Here is a 15,983-nt window from a genome sequence, read left to right as displayed (position 1 = left end):
TGGCAATTTTCTGCTTTTTTAATCAAAGTCTATATAAGCTGTGCGAGAATAAAGAGAAGCACAATGAAGTCTATCATTGTATTCAATGATACGAGAGAATAAAATTTGGACTGGTCCATTCTGATGCTTCTTACACTGAAAAAGCAGTGTGTTTATTTCAGGGTCAATATCACATGCCTAAACTTCACTAGCACTGAATATAAAAGCACATCTTTTTACAACAGGGAAAAACTCCCTGGTTTATTTTCTATGAAAACCCACAAAAGTAAGAAATGCAAGTCAGGACTATATTCAAATCCATGTTGTTAAGACTCACTAGTATATCGTTGTTAATCGTCTAAAATATGAACAGTACCTCAAAAATCTAAGTTAATTTCTCATCTTTTTCACATAAGATAAGACATGGTAAATTGTGGGCTCTTTTCCCCCGCCTTAACAATGTGAGTTTGGTTCTTTAAAGCTTTGTGGGTTTGTATTTGTGAGGTTTTTTCTTCTCTTTTCATAACAGCCGCTTTTTTCTTTGACTTGCTTTTGAGAATATGCTATGCAATTTTTAGAAAATAAGCACTGCAAATGAATCACCACATGATACTAGTTAAGCTCCAGCCATTGTGGATGCTCCTACTGAGGGGGAGCACAAGGGTTTACTTAGGCGCACATACCGTATGGGTGGATGACCTTTGCCAGGGGCTGTACAGGCTCAGGAGGTGCCTCTCCTATAGTTCCTGCACACTGAGATCATTGAAGGAGCCCAAAGTGCAGGAAGGCATTGCTCATCAAGTTGTTCATACACTTCTGGGCAACACAAGCTTCAGCAACACCAAAGTACCCACAGGGAAAGGACACTGCCATCTGGGAGGAGGCCCAGTAAAGTTGCCTCCCTGGCTCCTCAGGACCCTTGCAGAGGTGTGAAAAGCAAGATCATCATTAAATCAGCTAAGATTGCATGGAAGCATTGTGCAATGGATTCCTTTCAACCCCCTAATATCCTCTGATGGAAAGGGGATTGGAGAGACATTTTGCAGACACAAACCTCTCCTTGTACATTTTACAACCAAATCCCATATCTGGATTTAGCTCAGCATAAGCTAACATGATCTTAAAGTCCTGGTGTATGCAGCAAAGCAAAAAAAATCTTATTATGGCAGTAAAATCACGACTGAGGTAAATATATTCAGCGTCTCTACTTTCAGACATTTGTAACCTTCCAAAAATTACTGTCCTTTGGTCTAAGGATTTCATGTCTTGTCAGTTCAAGATTACTTAAAAAAAACAAGCAAAAATGTCTGCCCGTTATTTTTGATCATCTGTAGTGCTCAAATAGGAAAATAAAAGAGGAAGTAAGTGTACAAAACATGGAAGGTCATAACTTCTTATCATTCAGCCTTGAAAAGCCTTCCCTCTGCAACCAGGGCTAACTTGGAACTGGGTCTTGCTAAACACCTGGAATTGCACACAGAGATTCCCATAAAAATTCAGCTTTAATATCAGCTCCCAAAGTTTTCACATCATTTTTTCCTACTTATGTTGAAAAAGTTAAAAAGGCATGCTGAGATCATTGTCTGAAGGAGCCCAAAGCGTAGGTGAGCGTCGCTCATCGAGTTGTTCACACACTAACATATTGTTCATACACATACATATTGACAGAAACAGAAGCATTTGTGTTCTGACAATGCTATTAAATATATTTAAATCTGACAAAACCAAATAATTACTTTTAGCAGTGGCCAGTGTTATCTGGGAACGCAATACTTTAATCCTAAAGGAGACAAACTCATGTGGCTGGTGAATAAAACAATGGATGAACTCCCACCTGTTTGGGACTTGAAGCCCCACTGTAAGAAATGGGCTGACTTATGGGCTGACTTAATATACTCCAGTTACAAATGGGAAATGTGTTCATGCTGTCAGGTCACTGAGAAGAACAGAACAATTCTTGGTGTTCAAAATATTCCCCCTTCCTGAAACAGGATTAATGCAGGCATGGACTCCATATCATTTGAAAGGGACTCTGACCATTGCAATACATGTTCTTAGGACTCTGACCTTCTCTTTGCTGTTGTGTTTTTGTGGCATATTCTACAAATAATTCAAAAAAAGCCCGCTGGATATTCATTCCTTACCTTTTTTTTTTTCTGCATTATCACTGTCTCCTCCCTCCCCACCTCCCCCCAGTATGCTAAGAAATCTAGTCACCCCACCTTTGCAGATATGCATGTCTGTATATATTCAGGCATTTATTTCCCTTCTCTGATGCACATGTAGTCGTGCCCTTGTGTATGCGCTGGGTACTTCACCATTAATAGCTTCACAGGGTACAGTCATAGCAGATTCCCACAAAAGTGACTTCAGTGGAGCTGTATGAATTTCTGGAGCTAAGGATCTACTGCCTAGATTGTGTGTTACACTCTCCTTTTGTATGAGAAGGCACAGGTTTGCTGTCCTGCTTTGCATTTTGCTGAAAAGCCTTTGGAGCTAGGGTAGGTTTTTTGCTACATTTCTTGATAACTGTTCCAACTGTATTTTCTTTTTGAAAGGGAGATTTAAAAATAGAATATTAAACAACGGTAACAGTACAGTTACCATTTACAAATGCTGAAGTTTTAGAAGCACCTGCAGTGAGAGTTTCTGCTGAGAACGCTTGCCAAGTAGAAAAACACAACAGTTAAGAAGCCAGTTAATACAGATGCACAAACAACATGGAGTAGAACCTTAATTTCAAAATCCAGCTAAACACCTCAATATCTAATGGCATTGATGACTCACGAATAGTATGCAAGTGGGTGTTACCACATTCCAAGTTAGGGGAGGATTGTCTCCTTTAAAAACAAAAATAAAAGGAAAGGAAATGAAAGTAATAAATGCTGAAAAATAAGCTGTGAAAAAAACCAGTAAAAGCCTTCTCAAGGTCTGAGCTTCCAGCCGCACCGCTCACATAACAAACACTAACAAATGTTTGATAACTCAAGGACTGTGTATGAGTGTGTGCCGGAGCTTCAATTTAAATGCATTAACAACAAATAATAACTTTTCATAAATTATGTTCCAGTTGCTGATGTGTTCTTTCCAAATATAAGTATAAATTTGAGGTAAAGCATAAAACCCTAATATAAATATAAAACCCTTTAATGAATTTTTAGCCCCCCTGGTAAGAAGAGATTCATTGGACTTTGCCAACCAGACAGCAAGAAGCCCACGAAGTTTCACTGCTGTGAGGCTGTGAAAGACAAGGAAGTGATAAAAGAAAGACTTCTCCCTTTGGTTTGGGGCTTTGCAAATAAAACAATATCTTGTTCTTAATTACTGTGTTTGAAGACCACTAAAAAAATGTAGATTGCTCAGTATCTTGCAGTCCTTAAATGCAAACAGATGCATGAGGAGCTAATTACAACATGCAAGCTTTGCTGTCATTTAGTGGAAAGAAGTTGATGCAAAGAAAAACAAGAAAGAAAAAGTATCACTAAGAAAAACACCCCACCCTTTTCCTCCCTCGCAAAGCCCCACGAGAGTCACCCAACTAGATGCTGATAATATTGGATAATTGGATCTGATTAAACAAGTTTCTTTGTAGTTTAGCAAAGATAAGCATGTCGCATCAACAAATTAGGATGTCAATCGTAATACCAATGGGACAAAGTTTGCTTTTTCTCTCTACTAGGCAGAAGCCATAGAGCCTCCCCCTGAAAAAACAGCAGCTAATTCAAGTGCCCTGGTCGGTTTCAGAATAGCTAACCCAGGGGTGCTAAAGTCAGGTCCTACATCTCCACTCTCCTCTGCATTCTGAGCCAGGCAGCCGCAGGACCCCCTGCGCCAGTTGATACTTTCCTCTTTCAGAGATCTCTGCTTGAGAAAATGGGAAGCATTTTGGGTACAAAATATGGGAGGAAAGCGACAGCTGTCTGCTGATGTCCAAGGAATGATAACATCCACATCCTGCCTTCAGTGGTACACCTGCATTTCCCCACCTGGCCAGAGGAGCAGCCACCTGGGCGGTGCCGACTACCTGCCTGCACACCGCAGCTCCACGGTTTCATCTGCAGTACCGTAGTGCAGGAAATTAAAGCTTCTGGTCAGCCCTGGATAACTGTGACCATTTGTAGATTTGGCAGCAGTTTTCAGCTCTCTTTCCATTGTGTAATTTCAAGGTCTTGCAAAACACATGTCGGTATATGTAAGGGAAATCTGGGTTTCAAGGACAAATCTTCTCAACATCTGAGTAGTAAGATGAGATTGAGTCATAGGCATAAATTCTGCTCTGACAGACAACTTCGGTTTTAAATATTTTTCCTTGGTTTTAAACAGCAAATGGCAGAGATATGGGACTACAAAGGTTTCTGCTAGTTTTGTTTCTTCTTTTTTTATTTGTTTCTTTTTCTTCCAAACTCCCATATTTTCCTAAGCCATGTCCTTACCTGATTGTTCACATTAAGGTGAGAGATGTATTAAAAATATATAAGCAGTAGAATCATCAGAGTATATGCAAAATGGTAGACTGTACAAATATTCACTGCTAAAATTTCAACTGTTAAATGTGTTTTGGTAGGCAAAGAAGACTGCAGCTCTCTTAAACATGAGGAAATCCAAAGGATTACATCAAACCATGTTACAGACACTGACAGATACAGGCTTTCAAGCAAAACAGCTGTCATTAAAGCTCCTGTGACTGCTTAGAGTACACTGTTGCAGTCTCCTAAAAAAAACCAAAATATGGGAAATAAAGAATACCTTTAGCTTCAGAACAGAGACGCAGCTCCATCTTTCCTCCTTTTTCTACAAATAAACAAAAGTAATATGAACCCTTTCTATACCTGTGGTCATCAACAAAGGCCAAAAAGCCACAATATGGCCTTCAACAAGCATGCTCATTTCATAGCAGTGACCGCAACCTCACGCCTTTCTTAGGACTGCACTCAGTGCTACGTGTCCATTTTATTTGACATTAAGGTCTTCCAGATACAACATCACTTCCTACCTTCCAAAGGTTCCCACTACTTGAAATGAGGACTGTGAGCACTGGGTAAAAAGCCCAAAGCAGCATACAGTACCAGCACAGCTGCTAAAATGTTGTTGTGTCATTCCTTTCCTCGGACACTCATACAAGCTGTCCCTGCACATCTACGGCAACAGCAACCTGCCAAAGTCAGGTTTTGTGTCGTTTGGTGTGACAAATAGCGCAACTATTTACTGAGATAATTTGCACATTCACTTGCCATCCACAATCAACGTGCAGCAGTAGCTGAGATAACACAGAGCAGTTTAAATCCAAGCGCCACTGGCAGAATGGGAAAGAAGATGCTTGGGCTTGTAGAGGACAAGAGCATGCAAGAGCAGCTCTGTGCTGCAGAGGGAAGGAGGCAGGCCAGTGTGAGGCACGGCTCAGCTGACTGTTCCAGGGGATATTTCTCTGTGGAGCTGGCAAGACAGGAAAACAACTGGTTGCAGGACATGTACAGAGATGATTGAAGGTCACAGAGAACTACCTAGAAGGAAGTGTGACCTCTAAGCCAGCCTTTTTTACTGCATTTTTGATGGCCTGAAGGGGATCAACTTTGATCCAATGTTCTTGTCATTATATGGTACAGGAAGGAGGACATAGCTAATGAGTTTTTAAAGTCTCAGCACTCAAAAGCATCATTCAGGTCTGGCGTAATCTATCCCTGTGTTAGAATTACAGAGTTTCAAACTTCCATAGTTCCCAGTTTTATTTATGGCATAGTACTTGCGCAGAAATGCAGACAAACACATATTGATGCTCACAGGAAATGCAACACAGGATCTCATTGCGCATGTCATAAACCTTTCCTGTTCGTATCCTGCCCGGAGAATAAGAGTCATTTATTGGGAAGCACATGCCTTTTCTTTCTGCCCCCCTCCCCATGTCAGTGTCCTCAATGCCTTTCTTCTAGTCCTTCCATCTGGCTACATGGTGAACTCCAGAAGCATTTGCATTGATGGTGCGGGACTTAGCACTAGATCTGTCATATATGGTTAAGCTGCTGCTGGGCTAAGCTCCCTTTTTTATCCCGAGTGGTATTTTCTCTTTGAACTTTAGGAATTTATACAGTGTTTTATCCTTTCAAGTATCTCTACAAATTCTTCATAGGATCTACAGCACAGGCAGGGCCTTTTTATGACAGAAAGACACAGTGGGTTTCCATGCTTTGCAGTCACTGTAATATAGCCCACTGCTTCAGTAAGCCCACTAACATTACATTCATTATTTGGAACAGAGCTTACAGTAAAGAAGTCGTTTGTTCTGATAGTCAAGCGCACCATCAAAAGTCTGATTGCCTACAACAAATCAAGAGAGTTTTATAAGCCCTACAATGTGCTTTCATGTGTTGAAAGAAAAAAAAAGCCACAAATTGTGAGGGAATAATTATCTTTGTGCTAGCTTGTTTTAAAAGTAAAACAGGTAACATTTATGTGTAAATGCAAACAGCAGTAACAATATGGGGCTCCTAGGGTATCAGAAATGTAGCGTTCCCTGAGGAAATACAGAAGAGCACTACAATGGGACAAATGAAATATACCCTTCACCAAAACATGGAGGTATTCTACCTATTTTTCTGCTTAAAAAGGATGACTGGCTAATCCTTAGTTCAGAGAAATGTACTAAGTAGCTGCATTTTAAGTTACTAATCTTGTACAATAACTATTGTTTACCTTTTCTGTGAAAAAAAAGTTCCATGCAGTTGCCCATAATAATTTCGGTCTTAATATGACTCGATAAACAGGGGTTATGAATGAAAAATTAACAAAGTACCTTTTAGGGTAGGCCGATGCAGTGTTCACAAACACTGACTGCTTTTAAATCTTCTGTATCTGTCTGGAAAAACAGGGACTACAAAAGCAGTCCCTCTAATATTACAGTATTTGACAGTATGTATCACCTTTCTCTGCAGAAGGTTATACAGAACACGGAGTGATGCACTTCCAATGTGCCTGTCTGTCGGCTTGAAACATACAGCAACTTACCTTCCTCTCTTCAGTGCCAGCACTTAACTGAGGACAAGTATATTCCCTTTTCAGCAGATTCAGTAATAAAAAGGAAATCTGTCCGTTGGCAGAAACAGATACAGCTTGACCCTGCTCCTGCAAACATTGGTCTTCAATCCATAAAGATATTCCCAAGACAGTTCCTCATGTAAGTAGTTCTGTAAGGTCAAAAGACACCCTTTTGCCAAAGAAGCCTTTGCAAAATGAGTTGTGCTCTGTCACGTTAAGAGAAAAGAAACTTAGCTGGAGCATGTGCTAATTTTAATTAACAAAGTACAGTCCTTCTCATCTGCTGATTCGGGTGGTTTTTTCCTTTTTCCTCTCCCTCTTTCCTTCTACTGGTTTAAGGCTTTTTTCTTTCTTTCTACCCTTCCCTTTTGCATTGTTTTTTTCTCCTTTCACATACTATTTTTCTCCATACCACTTTCCCTTTTTAACAATCTTCCTCCTCCATCCTGTTTTTCTTTCCCTTTGCCCTCTCCCAATCCTTTGGAGGACTACACCTGTGTTTTTCTAACAGTCCTGCCAGAAGCAGCTGAATGCAGGTGATAAGAAAACTGATAAAACCCCTTGAGACTTAAAGGCTATATTCCTCCTAGCCTGCACAAAGGGAAATGGTAGATGTGGGCTAAGGAGACAGGAATTAATGAGTCAAAACTTGCAGAATTCCCACACAGGCGATTTACATTTCTCTAGTTCCCCTTAACTAGTGCACACCACCATTAAACTGCTTGTTTTGGTTAATATTTCAGAAGGGAAAAAATGAGCCAAGTCACATGGTAAACACATCTGAAAGACTGAAATAAGAATAAAAAGTTAATAAAAGTGTGTACACGTCAGTCATTATACTCAGACCAGAACACATCCTTCCATTCAATATTTAGAACGCACCATTTCCATTACAGAAGCAAGGACTTGCCTCTGAAACCTACAGGAGTGCTATTCGCCTTTTGAAATCCAGGCCCTAAGAAATTACATCATTATTCCCCCTCCAAAATAGTGCTTTCATCATACTCATCTTGGACGCCTCGTCAGGTAGGTCAGTCCCCACCAAAAGCCTGGTCCCATTCTTTATGCCAAAACACACTCCCTAGGTCTGCTGGTACATTTAACTTGTTGGCTTGCAGAATTTCCCCGTGGACTGTGTGCACTTAGAAATCAGCAACCACACAACTTGATTTGAGAGTTACACAGACAGCTGCCATGTCTTCAAGTTAAGCATAAAGGGATTATTACATTAGATCAGATAAATATAATTTATTTCCAGGATTTGAGAAAAGATTTTTCTTATCCCAATAATTCCAGCCAGTCTAACTTGAGGATCCTAGAAAGATATAGCTGAATCTCTACTTTTATACTGAGTGTATCCAGAGCCCATTACAGATTTTGCCAAAAATCACAGGTCTTTGGTTTGCCTTATCAGCTCAAAGAAAACTGTGTCCACAGACCTTTCAGAATTTGAAGAGAAGCCCATGGCAATTTTCAGCTGAGTATGTGATGCTATTCACCCTGCAATCCACAAGTGCTCTCTCCTAAGAAGGAGAGTTGGACCTTCAAGCAAGACACCTTTGTGCCCTAAGACAGCAAGGCCAGGTGATTCTCCAGCATCACATTGGAAAAATTAGGGAAACGGGTTTCTGCAACCAAATCCATCTGCAGACATGTTCTTGCCACCTAGCTTTCCTATGTCCTTTTTGTAGAGATGCAACTAATGTTTAGGTCTTAAAAAGACTTATAAGTGTTTAACTATCAATTATTATATGGCCTGTTAGCTGATCGCCATCAATGGAAGGAGCTTAGCTGGGGAGTCTAGCTAGCTACACACAAAGATTTTGGAAGCTATGACCTATAAAGAAAATTTATTACATTTTGTACTGACAACTGATTTCCATGCAATTCTTGCTCATTGCAGTATTTCATACTTTACAATGCAATTCAAAACAAAAAGCCTGGCATGCACGAATTTCCACTGATCTCAAGCTGTATTAGTAGCTGTGTTGGTAGAATCTGAGCTGGTAGCAAGCTTCAAGTGGTTTGTAAGGGGATTCACTGCAGCAAAGTGTCATTTTCCACATTCCCAGTTGTAGTAACAAGAGTGCCTGGATTCAAAAGACTAAATAGCCTCCTTTGTTTATTATATAATCTGCAAAACTGCAGGCAAAGAGCAACAAGGAAAGTACAGATCCTTCCTCTGAGCTCTCTGACATGCCTGCTCCTCAAAAGAAGTCTCTCTTCGGGTCATCACTTTGGTACTCAGCCTTTTGCTTTGGCAACTTTTTTTGAATTGCCGAGATCCCTCTTTATTATGCCCATACATACAATTATCAACATCTATGTATGTGCTTTGCTGGCTGCCCACATTCAGGCCCATCTGTTAGGCTGGCGCTCTGCCCACCGAGAAGTTGGTCGGTCCGTTCCACTAAAGCGTAACTGTCAAGTCGTGATGGGCTTTGGTGGGCAGCCAAGAGCCCTTCTTTCTCCAGGGAGGCAAAAGCCTCCCAGCGCAGCTCGAGTTTGTGTGGCACACCACACGAGCACGCTCATTGACACGCACACCAAAGCAAAGAGGATTTCAAAGAGGAAAGAAAAGAGGAGAGCTGACTGGTACTTCAGACTGTGATCCAGACCTACTTTCTGGAGGTGATTATAGTGGACAATGCTGCTGCGGCTGAGCACAGGCCAACCATCATTTAACTCTGACTTTGGCACCAATCAAGTACAACAGGGCAATTGTGAGACAACTCAATAGATGTAAACAGCCACTACACAGAGCAATTCTGCGAGGCATAAGGGCATATACAAGTGGCCTAAAAAAGGCAGCTCCGTCCACGTGTGTGCAGACTTGGTGAGCAACTATAGTTGCCCAGGAACCAGGAGTCAAGATCAGAAAAACATGTATCAGATCTTCAATTCAGCCCAGATCTTTCCAGGAAGATCATCCTAGCATCTTGTGCACGCTGCTCCCTCTCATGTTTCTGATTAAAACTGATCTTTTCTACTTGTACTATGTGAAGACAGAGGTGGGTCATGATTTGCTTTGGGAGTTTAATCTTCCAATGGCAATAATTACATTCCAGAAAATGCTGCTTTATCTTCCACTTTTCCTTTCCTCCAGTCACCTGTGGACTTAGCCACTAGGAGCCTAGCACTCAATGTGGCTCTTCCTCACAGATGGAATCAGCTCACCCATCCTCCCTGGTGTCAAGCATGACGCAAACACAGTTCCGCCTTCCTGCACAAGCCAGGATGAACTGTTCAACGTGGTCTCACTGTTCAATGGGTCTATTCACCCATAAGTATGACACGCAAATTCTGGCACTAAACCAGCAGCTCCTCAGGAAGGCCCAAGGGCAAAATTATATCATGCTTTTACTTAAACCAACATGGTCAAACTATGGAGGAGTCTTACCAGTTAAACAAGCCTTCACTCACACCTGCGAGGAGCTGGTGATCAGGAGTAAGTTCTGGCTGAACTTTTCAAAAGTTGCAAACAACGTAGAAAAATTTCTTTTCCCCTCCTAATTTTAATCATGTAATAAAAATCTTACATTATGATTCTTACATCACAAACCAGTTTACAGACATTGCTGTCACATGACATTTTACTTGCTGTTACCTCTTTAGACAACTAAGCCAAGGCAGAGCTTGTCAGCACCAAGAAAAAAGAAAATCAAGTTTGAATTTCATTTTAAGCAAAATAAGCAGACATCCAGACGACTACATGAGGAAATTCCACATGTATCTTCTACTTCAGTTTGGAATGGCTCTTCTAACATCTCTTCCCACTAAGAAGATTAAAAAAGACCAAACCATTTGAGATACTGCACTCCTTCTTGACATCAATCTGGTCGAAGATTTAACTGAAAAGAGCCTTTATTTTTGTACTTTGTACATTATAGGATGAAATTCTGTTACGTTGCAATCTCTTTTGAACAATTATAGAAATCTCTGTATTTCCCTTTACAGGCTGTTCCGTTTATACAGAGAGAGCATCTCTGTACAAAAGCAGTCTCTGTACAATGAAAGGTACAGCTCAGAATTTCCCTCTGGGTGCTTGTGACACATGCACAGGCATGTGAGCTGACAGTGGTACTTCTCACATAATCAGTATAAATATAGTGGTTCCAGGAAGAGATGACGTCACACATTTTATAGTAGAACTGTATAAAACAATTATATTCCCTAGCAGCAGTTGTGGATATGCCGTACATTAAGTACTACAGTTGTGATCTTCTTCTCTCTTCAGTGGGAGGAAGAAAATACACTAAGACTGTATTTATATCATCATAAATGAAGGAAAGATTTAGCCCCATAATTTCAGTCTTGGATGTTTTAAGTAGGGCAAAACCTACTCTACCTACTCTACCTGGCTCTACCGAAGTCAACAGCATCAGTGCAACCAGTCTCAGGTTTGTTGATCTCTACACCAGGGCACAAAGACCACTGAAATTTCCAAGTTTTTACAAGTGTCTTGGCATTTTATCTCAGTTGCTGAGACTGCTAAACTGTCCCTGCACTGAATTCTCCACAAGAGACACTATAGCTATCTACACATCTAGAGAATAGAATAGGTACCTGTCACTTAGATGAAGCATTTATGCTTTAATTGGAATTTGTATGATTTAGACCTAAATTGGCACAGCTTTCCTGCATGGTTTTCAATCCTTTCATTGTAAGAGTTTCACAGTTTAAGGCAATGTGAGAAGACAGAAGCATTTTTTGCAAGACCATGAACACACGTACCCTCTACTCCAAAACCAGTTGCTAACATCTGTCGTTACATACAAGAGCTTAAAAATATACAGATCAATAATGTTCTGCTACAATTTTCAAATAAAAAGCTCATGTAATTTTTTCCAAACATGGTCCCTCTAGAAGCTTTTGTAATGATGTCGGAGAGGGAGACATTGCACCACACTCTTCCAGGCCATTCCAATTGTCCCACACATAATTTCCCTGCTGCTCCCCCCCCTCCATTTTCAGCAAAAGTGTCACTCTTGTGCTGTTTCTGCAAGTGGACAGAATTTTGAGCATCTGCTCCCAAATGATTACAAATCAAGGAACCTTCATGCTCCATTAGCTTGAGAAGACGGTGTTATTAATGATTGCTATTCAAGGAAGTTCACAGTAAGTGTCTAAGTGAAGACACCTCTGATGTAAGGCTTTGTTTTGTTTCTGAAAACAGCTGAGTGAGCAGTCTTCACTCTCGCTGTTTAACATATTTCTGAAGCTAACACTTCTAAGAAATTTCAATTATTTTCATTAGCTTAGCAGTAACATCAGCTTCCTCTGGAAACAGAAACAATACTATCATTCCACAGTAATGCTCATGAAAGTCATTTAGCTTAAGCAAATACCAGGGCCTATGAAGATGCAGCACTGGTCTTAGTCCTCTACTCTTTATCCAGTTGCAGAAGTCTGAAAAAGCTGGTTCAAATCCAGAATGCAAAAAGTGAAAATTTAAGTATTAGGCCATATTACTACTGGACTTGAAACAATGTAAGAAATGAATGAGTATATCCTGGCAGACCCGATTCGCTTGACAAGGTAATACACCGTTATTTCCCACATGATCTAAGCCAGCAGCCTTTCATTTCAATAGAAGCAGGACCAACTCTGCAAAGGAAAGGCGAGTTGGAGGACTCACTGAGATTTTTGCCTGTTACTTGCCTAGGTGCACAACAAATGCAATGCATCCCATGCATGAATACCACATAATACCAAATTTAAAGATAAGAGATCTGACTCATCACTACACTGCACCAGTTTTGTGCCTACAGGGCTCCATGTTCTTCCACGGTGACTCAGACCCAAGACTCCCCTCTCTCCAGGAAAAACATGACAAGTCATGCAGTACATGTCAGACTTACCCATCAACTATAATCGCCATTTGCACTGTGAAACTAATTGGAATGTAACATTCCATACTACTAACTACTTTGCTGTAATGCCCAGAGATAAGAATATATATAATTAATGTAAAGAGCAGAAGTTTAAAACACAGTCAACTGAATTAACCCTCTTACACCTGGCAACACACAAGGAGTCCTGTTTAAGAAAGCGGTCCCTTGCCAAATGTTAGTAATCTCGATATGAGCACGCTAAGATTAACACCATGGAATTAAAGGGAAGGAGATTAGTCACTGGAACAAAAAGTTTCTCTGGAACAGTTCTCATTCCAAGACTGCTGCCTTCACTTTCCTAATCCAAAGCTGCTGAAACAGAAGAAATTTTCTGGACAACTGTAAGATAGGCATTGACTGTTTCTTCCAAAAGGACACGCAGTGTTTATGACAGCTATTTTTGGCTTTCGGCTATACAAATATAAAACACCAGGAGGCCGATTTTCTTCTCACAGCTTCATGTCAGTATATATTCATTGATTTCAGTGCAATTATATCTGATTATTTGCCTGGCATGGAAGTTAGACAGATCAGTGCTGACCCTTAAAGACAATTCTGAATGGACTTAACACTGGGCAAAATGGACAGGAGGAGACAATCTATTCTACGGTCTCTGACAGCATACAACTGTAGAAATCAAGGGAATCATTAATAAAGAACTAAACCTTCAAAAGCCAAACAAACCAAAACAATTCATCCTTCACCTTGCTCTGAATCTTAACGGATTGCTATCCAGCAGCTTACCATAATGTACCCTATGCTTTTTTCCTGCCTTTTTTTTTTTTTTTCAGGATTGGTGGGTTACCCTGGCACGCAGAGATCAAAGCCACATGTTTGTTTTCAGGATTGGGTCCTGAGGTACTCCCTAGAGAGAGCTGAATCTTCTATAGTTTAGCCTGCACAGTTTAGCCATCCCGGGGCACTTGTGCACACAATCAGTAACACACTGGAAACTGCTCGTGGAAATGATTACACACCATTGGGGAACCACATATACTAAGCATTATATGCATAAAATATCTGCTTTCTTGGGATCACAGTCTGCACACATATGTAATTTCCTATTTACTACCACCTCTGCAAGACTACAGCACCTCTACAGTGATATCCCATTGAGAGGTCAAGCCAGGACCTGGTATTTTATGTGTGACTTGCTATAAGAAGGAAAGATTTATTCTTTGGCATTCTATTCTTTGAATTTTAACTTTGCCTTGTGAAAAAAAGAAAAAACAAAATTCACATAAAACCACAAAAATATCTACTCCAATGACTATGGATTTTGAATAAATATAGGACCTTGACTGGTGACTGCAACAAGACGGCAAACCCTAAAAATGTGTCAGTAGGATCATTCTCTTTTGAAGAGCAATATAAAGACATGCACTTAAAATAGACATGGAATTGGCTTTTATTTCATGCTCACTTACCCTTTGACATCCAGAAACCGGGATGATTTAAAAATCTAGCACTCACTACTCTCTAGTTGCCATCATTCTATTAGTCCAGTTGCGTGCAAATTCACAGTTGTGAAAGACCACCCGGTATCCAGGTAAAAGCTACAAAAACAGCTCCATAGCTAATGATAGTGTTAAACCGTAGAATCCATACCTTTACCCCCATTATTAAATTACTTCCACATCCCAAAAACAAGAGGAGGAGCAGAGGTACAGCATTCAGAACTGAACAGTAAGTTACAAAACTTTGAGCACAACACTATATTGAACGCCTAAGAGCACCAAATTTGCGATGCTGCTTCTTACTTGGTGAACCTCTCCTTTTAACATCTCCTGGATCACCAGTATCTATCGAGGATTACCAGGCAGTACTGTTTCCCACCAATGTTTAAAGTACTACCTAAGGTATCACCTACGCTGGGAAGTAGATCCAGTGAGTAAGTAACAGATTCAACGGCCGCCAACAGTATTTCATTTTAGGTGGTAGCTGGTCTTCAGCATGGGAGAGTAGTACAAGCCAGTTTGGCTGCAATGACCGAGATTTTCACTGCCCAACACCAAAGTTTGCCAGCGAGCCGCCGAACGCACAGGTAAAAGGCAGTCGCTGCTGCGTTGCGGGGCGCCGTCCTTTCGTCACTTTTACCTCAGCCGGCTGCAAGAGGCGACAGCAGCCGGGCAGGGACAGCCTGCCGGGTCCCCGGGGGGTCTCCAGGGACCCGCTGCACGGAGCGGCTGGGTGGGCGACTGGGAGACAGCCCGGCCGTGCCGCATGCCTGTGCACACACACACACCGGGAGCGCCCCAGCAGCGCCCGAGGACAGACGGGAGCGCCGAGCAACCCCACAGGGGGCGGCCCCGGGAGGGTGGGAGAGACGGAGGGGCAGCCCCCACACACACCTCCCCCACCCTCCCGAGGTCGCCCCTCACCTGCGGACAGCAGCGCTGCCGGGGAACCCCCGGCCCCCCCGCCCCGCTTAGGTGCACGGCAACAGGCGGCTGCGCCCCTCGCCCGGCACCGCGCACCCGCTGCCCCGGCCGGGATCGCTACCTCGGGAAGGCTCTGTGCGCTCCCGCCGCCGCCTGCTCCCGCCGCCGCCGCCGCCGGGGCGGATCAGCTGATATTTACCTGTGAGGTAATGCACGCTCCGTAAGGTCACCGTGCACCCGCCGCCGGCACACGGTGCCAGGCAGGAGGAGGAGGGACGCGCCGGGAGGAGCGGGAGTCGCTCCTGCTCCTGCTCCGCCGGCGCCGCGCACGGCGCCGGAGCGGGGCGGCCGCGCCGCGCAGAGGCAGAGGCGGCCGCTGCCGCTGCAGCTCCTGGCACATGCTGCAGGTGTCAGCGCAGGAGCTGCCCCGCCGCCCGCCCGCCGCGCCCGCCCCGCCGCGCTGCGCAGCCGCGCCCGCCGCACCGCGCCGGCGCCAACGCCACGCGCCGGCGCCCTGCGCGGGCTGAAGCCGCGGCGAAGCCGCTGCCCGGCCCCGGCGCCCCCCTCGAGGGACGCTCCCCCGCCAGCATCGGCGGAGAGGGGCGGTGGGAGCGATGACGTAGTGGGGCGTGGGGCAGGGGCGCGGCCGGGCGGCGGGGCCGGGAGCCCCGTCAGGGCCCCCCGAGGGCGCGGCTCCGCC

The 15,983-nt window shown here is 43.0% G+C and overlaps 1 protein-coding gene across 3 annotated transcripts in view; it reads right to left on the bottom strand.

Annotated features, from left to right (window-relative positions):
* The window catches only part of DTNA (dystrobrevin alpha), a 234,169-nt gene extending 218,517 nt beyond the window's left edge, over positions 1–15,652 (bottom strand). For 2 of the 3 annotated variants that reach the window (XM_051769722.1, XM_051769820.1), the window contains exon 1: positions 15,483–15,652. The gene's annotated coding sequence lies outside the window, so the exon portion shown is untranslated. The remainder of the gene's footprint in view (positions 1–15,482) is intronic. The other variant, XM_051769807.1, reaches the window with a different exon arrangement.
* Positions 15,653–15,983: the final 331 nt, after the last annotated feature.

This window comes from Manacus candei, unplaced genomic scaffold (assembly GCF_025592945.1).
Source record: "Manacus candei isolate 608988 ecotype Guabito, Panama unplaced genomic scaffold, ASM2559294v1 h1tg000008l, whole genome shotgun sequence".
Lineage (NCBI taxonomy): Eukaryota > Metazoa > Chordata > Aves > Passeriformes > Pipridae > Manacus > Manacus candei.
Note: the sequence above shows the minus strand (reverse complement) of the source record. Positions and strands in the feature narration are given on the sequence as shown.